Here is a 6,747-nt window from a genome sequence, read left to right as displayed (position 1 = left end):
CACTGGTAGATGTCGCTCGAAGCACAACAATGCCTACGTCACGACAAATTTCACAGACTTGGGGTGCGTTCGTTTCACCTCTCCTGGACATGTTCCAACTGTTCTGTCCTGGTTGTATCCCCTCTCCAGATATCGTAAGACTTAGCAAAATTATTGGTTTTAAGGGCTTGTAACGTTTTGTATTGAGACACTTACTTGTCTGAACTTTATTGTTACTGAAAATGTTCACGAACTGTGAAGAAAAATCTCACAAATGAACAACAACAAATCGGATGTTGATTGCGCGAACTGTGCACGAGAAAACAAACCGAACCAAAATGATAACGGTCACGTGATATACCAACGTCTGTGACATTAAAAATAGATTGGACCTCGCTTGCTTAACGGTTTTTTCTCGACAGAACGTCTTGTGAAAAAATGCATTTCGTGGTTTTACAAACATCAGGATTACCAAAAAGCACTTCAGGTGAATGGAAATGTGTATTCTAAATAATAAAATGTAAGTAAAGTGCAATTTTATTTGTGAAAAATGGGGTTTAATAGCGAAAAACAACGCCGTAATAGTTAACAAATAGCCGTAACTAGGGTGTGTCCCTTTAATTTTGTAGGTACGAAAAAATATATTTTAGGAAATAAAATGAAATTTAACCTAGTACAAATATTAGAACGATCACAAAAATGTTTAATATACAGACAGTAATATTTTATGCAGAAAAATATATTTGATATGTTCGTTACAATCGTTAAAAAGTCTCTGTTGGTCGATAACATCTTAAAAATTGCAGCAAACTCAGGAATGTCCCTTTAAGTAGATGAGATCAATCCTCATCAATGGATACATTACCTGGTCTTGCCCGGGGGTCGGGGCTACCGATCACGATTTTATTTTTCATACCGCCTTTTATATTTTCCTGTCTCCCCATATATCGACGCGCACAGACAATAGGCCCTATTGTCGTCCATTCACCAGTATGAATGCCCCACACCTCCCTAAAATCCTGGCTACACCAATGGTTTAAAGTTTTTCTTTTCTTTTAACGACACAGCTAGAGCACATTGATTTATTAATCATCGGCTGTTGGATGTCAAACATTTGGTAATTTTTTTTTACGTATAGTATATGGGGCTGTGCTTTTTTTGTCTTAATTAATATAAAATAAAACATAAAAATATGGCTACTGCCCACCCCCACCCCCCACTACCGCCTAGTCTGTGCCCACCCTACAAGAGATTGCGCCTCACTTCCTAATATCGTTCATAGTTCATAATTTACGCATACAAAATGTACGTACGTGCATGTAACACAAAATAACACTTAGCTTTTGCAATACCCCAACACACACACGCACACACACGCGCGCGCGCGCACGCACACACACACACACACACACACACACACACACATCCCGAAGAATACAACGTATTAAAGGATTAAAGTAATTCAGTATTTGCCCTGTAAAATACTTAAATATCAAAAATATAGTACCATTGTTGGCAGGGGGGTTCGCTGGGCCCCCTGGCCGTCCTGGATCTGGACCTGAACGTTTTCTTTAACATATGGCCTATTCGTAAAAGTATATTTTAGCTTTACATGTTTAAAACATTACCATTTACCAGCATTTATTTGCTAAGATCAATTTTACTTGTAGAACGCAAGAAATTGAATTTCAGAAAACAAGTTTTCTAAATTTTTCGCGAATGCATGACCCGAACCCATTTAGAATAGAAGTAGTGGCTGGACCATTTTTTGATGTAGGCACGTTAATAAAGTTAAAGAAAGAAATAATGGACATAACTGCACTTCCAAGGGAGTAAACCCAGTTTAAAAGCTCAAATGTTTTAATACAAGGTCCTGTATAAAGTTTTGTTTAACGACACCACAAGAAAGTCCTGTATACTGACTTGAAAATAACACACTGCAAAACGATCATTTATTACTAATATACATAAGTAGTAGAGGGGCCTGTTTGGGGGCATGACCTACTTTCTCGTGACCTTGGCCTTGGTATGAGTCATAGCATGACCTACTGACCTACTTTCTCGTGACGTAACTGACCTACTTTCTCATGACGTAACTGACCTACTTAGACCAGACTCGAGAGTATAAAACACAGGGTATTTCGTTAGTAACTTCATTCACTTTCTACGAACGAGAACTGAATTCATTTGACATGGCCTGTTCGACAAGTGGAAGCAATACCGATACGAGATGCAAGATAGAACTTGGAAGTAACGTATACGTTGTGGCCAAACTGTGGAAAGGGGACATTGCCATTCACATCAGGAAATTTGACGACGAAAATGCCACTTTACCCACGAAGCGAGGTATTGCACTAACCCTTAAACACTGGGTCGAACTGTGTACGAGTAAGAGCCAGATAGACGACACCATTGCAATTTTAAAGGATAGGAAAGAGGAGAAGTTGTTTCGTCATATTGGGTCCAACGTGTACGTGAGCGTGGACAGCAACATTGTCGGTGTAGACATTCGACAGTGGTGGTGCGTTGACGCGATCAAGCCATCGAAGAAAGGAATGTTTCTTCATCTGGACCAATGGGAAAAACTCAAAGACTGTTTCGCAGTTATGTGTGACTTTGTACCAGAGCTGAACTCGATCGTGCCCTGCGCCATGCAAAACGACCATCAAAATCAGATGGGATTCCTACAGTGTAACTTCTGTAACCCGAACGACTGCCATCAGTGGCTATAAAAAGTGGTTTGTGGTATAAACGTCATTTGTTTTACGACTGTCCTAGGGAGCAGACGTGTTTTTTATGATTCTAACATTTTTGTGTCTTGTTGCACTCTATCTGGAACGAAGAAAATGGCATCGGGATATTCGAGCAGTGTTAGTAGCAGCAGCAGCAGCGACGATGACGACGTCTTGGTCTGCAAATGTTCAGAAAGACATACGATCAAAAGAGTGACTACCAAACAAGATGAGAAGAAGAGTACTTATTATGTGGATCAAACGGATGCTACACGCAAAATTAGGGATCGAATTGAAGATGGCGAACTCGTGGATGAACCCACAGATCAGACGGATGCTGGTCGCGAAACAGATCCTGACTATGAGGGTGACTGCTATTCAAGACGTTACTTGTTCTGTCATCGTCCCGAAATGAGACATTTCTATGCCCGGATGCTGACGTATGCTCGGTGGCCCATAAAATTACGTCAAAAACCAAAAGAACTTGCCAAGGCCGGTTTCTACTATACGGGAGACCACGATACCATCACCTGTTACTGTTGCGGACTTCGCGTCTACCGATGGAAGAAGACAGACGACCCGGTGATGGAACATTACAGACTCTCTCCGAGATGTCCCTATGTGAACAACATGTTCAGACATTAAATGTTTCAGACACTTGTGTGCTATATTTTCATGTTGTATGTTGTGAATAAAACCGTGAATAACAGGTTTTGCTATCTTATTTATGTCCTGCGTCCATGAGTGTGTCTCTGGACATGTCCCTATGATAGTGACACTGGTAAAGGGTGATATTTTGGTAACGATGTTGTTGTGTGTTTTTTTTTTTTTGGGGGGGGGGGGGAGCTTGCACGATGAGATTTGTGCTTGGGAGGAGGGGGCACTGGTCATACGTATCACACACATTCAAACATTCCTGTACCATATCTTTATGCGTCATAAGGTATATAAGTAAAAATAGTTTAGGAAAACTCGTCATTTGAGGTAGAACTTTCAGAGGAGCAACATGTCAGACCAGTACAAATTGTATGTTCCCGACGTAGACAAGTGGACCCGTTTCTATAAACTGCAAGCAGAAGGCAAACTTCAACCTCACTTCGAAATTCAACGTGGTGGGCAAAGTCAGATCATGCACAGTGTGGATCGATGTCTAGAACTCTACGATCCCACGTGGAAAAAAGAAAAAGAGGAACAGAACAAGCCCCCGGCAACCAAAATCGTCATGGTCTCCCCAACACAACAGGTGGTAGAGCAAGCCAAAGCCGATCTGAAACGGAAACAACAACAACAACAACAACAACAAAGTGGTACGGGTTGGAAAGCCCCGAAACTGCAGAAGCATTTCTAAATAAACTATAAAAGGAACTATGTGGGTCAGATATCGTCATTTCATTTAGAGTCGTCATGCAGAGCACATGTTCAGAATGAGGAGTTAAGACATTTTCAACAAAAACATGCTAAAGGTCTACCACCACCACCACAGCAGCAACCACCACCACCACCACAGCAGCTACCACCACCACCACCACATCAGCCACCACCACCACCACGTCAGCCACCACCACCATCACCACAGCAGCAACCACCACCACTACCACAGCAGCCACCGCATCAGACACCACCACCACCACCACCACAGCAGCCACCACCACCACCACCACCACAGCAGCAGCAGCAGCAGCATCCCCTAAGATTGCTACACCCCTTGACCATGATTGTGTCGGGACCCACGACGTGTGGAAAGACATTTTAGGTATACAAATTGTTGAGGGATGGTAAAATCCAGGCTGCTCCCCAGCGTATCATCTGGCTCTACAAACGATGGCAACCCCTCTACGACATCATTGGGGCAAACGTTTGAGTGAAATTTGTTCAAGGCATACCCGAGAATTTGGAAAAGGGTCGTTATTTGGATCCCAGAGTCAGAAATCTCATCGTGTTGGACGACCTGATGTGTATGGCTAATAAAGACCCAAGGATCACCGACCTGTTCACGGAAGGAAGTCATCACAGAAACTTATCCGTCATCGCTATCAACCAGAACCTGTATCACAGCAAGGATCCGACACAGAGAAGAAACTGCCATTATCTAGCGCTGTTCAACAACCCCATCGACAAGCAGCAAGTTCTGACTTTGGCACGGCAGATGTATCCGGAAAACACTCGTCATTTCATGCATCAGTTTGAGGAAGCTACCCACAGGCCCTACGGACATATCTTGGTGGACTTGAAACCGACCACACCCGAACATTGGCGTCTTCGGCCTAATGGTTTAGAGACGGGGCCGTCCGAATGGTATAAAAGCACTAGCGTAACGGCGAATGTCCCAGAAGACGTGCAACCACCGTCGAAGAAAGAGCTCTACGTGCAAATTATGCAAAGGGACGCATTCAAGAGAAAACTACCAGGCATACCCGCCTACGAAAGTGACGACGAAGAAGATGATGAGGTAGAACCCTATCTGAAAAAGTCAAGAGGATGCAGTCTTGCGATACGTGTGGTCGGGTCTTTAAAGACGGAAGCAACTTGCAGCGACACGTGAAAACGTGCAAAGAGGGAAATGGAGAGCCGTCGCCCGACCTGGAAAACGAAGGCATTCGTCTCATGGTGGAACGTGAATTCGACATCAATCATGACTATCTCCAAGGCAAGAGGAAACGCTACGAAGAAAAAACCATGTCCCAAGATGCTATCGAAAGACACATGAAGACATTGCAATGGAAGTTATTTAAAGACACGTACTCTCGCTTTCTGACATGTATGCATTACTTTGACAAAGGTCCCAACACCAGGAAAATTCTACAGTCTGTGAATCCAGACAGAGATGTTAGACCACAGATTCGTTCTAAATTAAATCAGTATCGTTCCTGGGTCGGCAAATATTTGGATGAACAAGACGACGACGATACCGACGATAAGGAGGATGACAGTGATGAAGAGAAATGAACACTCATATTATTTACATGTCGCCCTCTCGATGTAACCCAATGTGTGTCCATTTAATGTGTAGTTGTCTCTAGAGAGACCAGTGATTGTAATTTAGAAGAAAAAAAAAAAAAAATTGAAAAACCAAACCATTGCGTTTTTAACTCTATGGCTAGATTTGTGATTGGATATTTCTACCGCTACTTTATAGTAGCAAGAGCTGTGTATACAAGACAGAACATACCACGACATTTGATATACCAGACATAATACACTAGTTGGCTATAGCTTAATGGGCCACCGACGGGGATCGATCCTAGATCGACCACTGTATTTACCCATTTGGTAAATACGCGTGACTGTTAGAAATTCAATACCGCAAAAACTGTTTCACATTCAGTCGGGCCTACTTACTATATTCGTGAAATTTTGTTTTGTATACCTAACAAATAGAGAATAAACAACTATAGATTTATATAAGAAGGAAAAAAACTTTTAAAAAAAACAAAAAAACGATTGCAGTACTGAGAAGCGAACTCGGTTCGTCCGTGCCGTGCGCTTACGCTCTATCCATTAAACCACAAGACGTATGTATAAATAATTCTAATTTAATTTACATAACGAAACGATACGGTAGGGTAATTCCTTGTTTGGAGGTAAATAGCTTCATATTATGTAGATGAACAAAGACAGTGTTTTCGCTTGTACACGTTAATACGCGTGACTGTTTGAAATTCAATACCGCAATTTTTTTTTTTATTATTCACATTCAGTCGGGCCTACTTACTATATTCGTGAAATTTTGTTGTATACCTAACAAATAGAGAATAAATAATAAAAAAAATAAAAACAAAAACAAATTGCACTTCTGAGAGGCGAACTCGGTTCGCTCCTTGCCGTACCGTCGCGTACGCTTACGCTTTATCCATTACACCACAAGATGCATGTTAAAAATAATTCTAATTTAATTTATATAACGAAACGATACGGTAAGGTAATTCCTTGTTTGGAGGTAAATAGCTTCATATTATGTGGATGAACAAAGACAGTGTTTTCGCTTGTCATAATGATTATACGCAAATTAATTGTCTTGTGGCTGGCTCCATCGTTT

This window comes from Gigantopelta aegis, chromosome 9 (assembly GCF_016097555.1).
Source record: "Gigantopelta aegis isolate Gae_Host chromosome 9, Gae_host_genome, whole genome shotgun sequence".
Lineage (NCBI taxonomy): Eukaryota > Metazoa > Mollusca > Gastropoda > Neomphalida > Peltospiridae > Gigantopelta > Gigantopelta aegis.
This window is presented reverse-complemented; position numbering follows the sequence as displayed.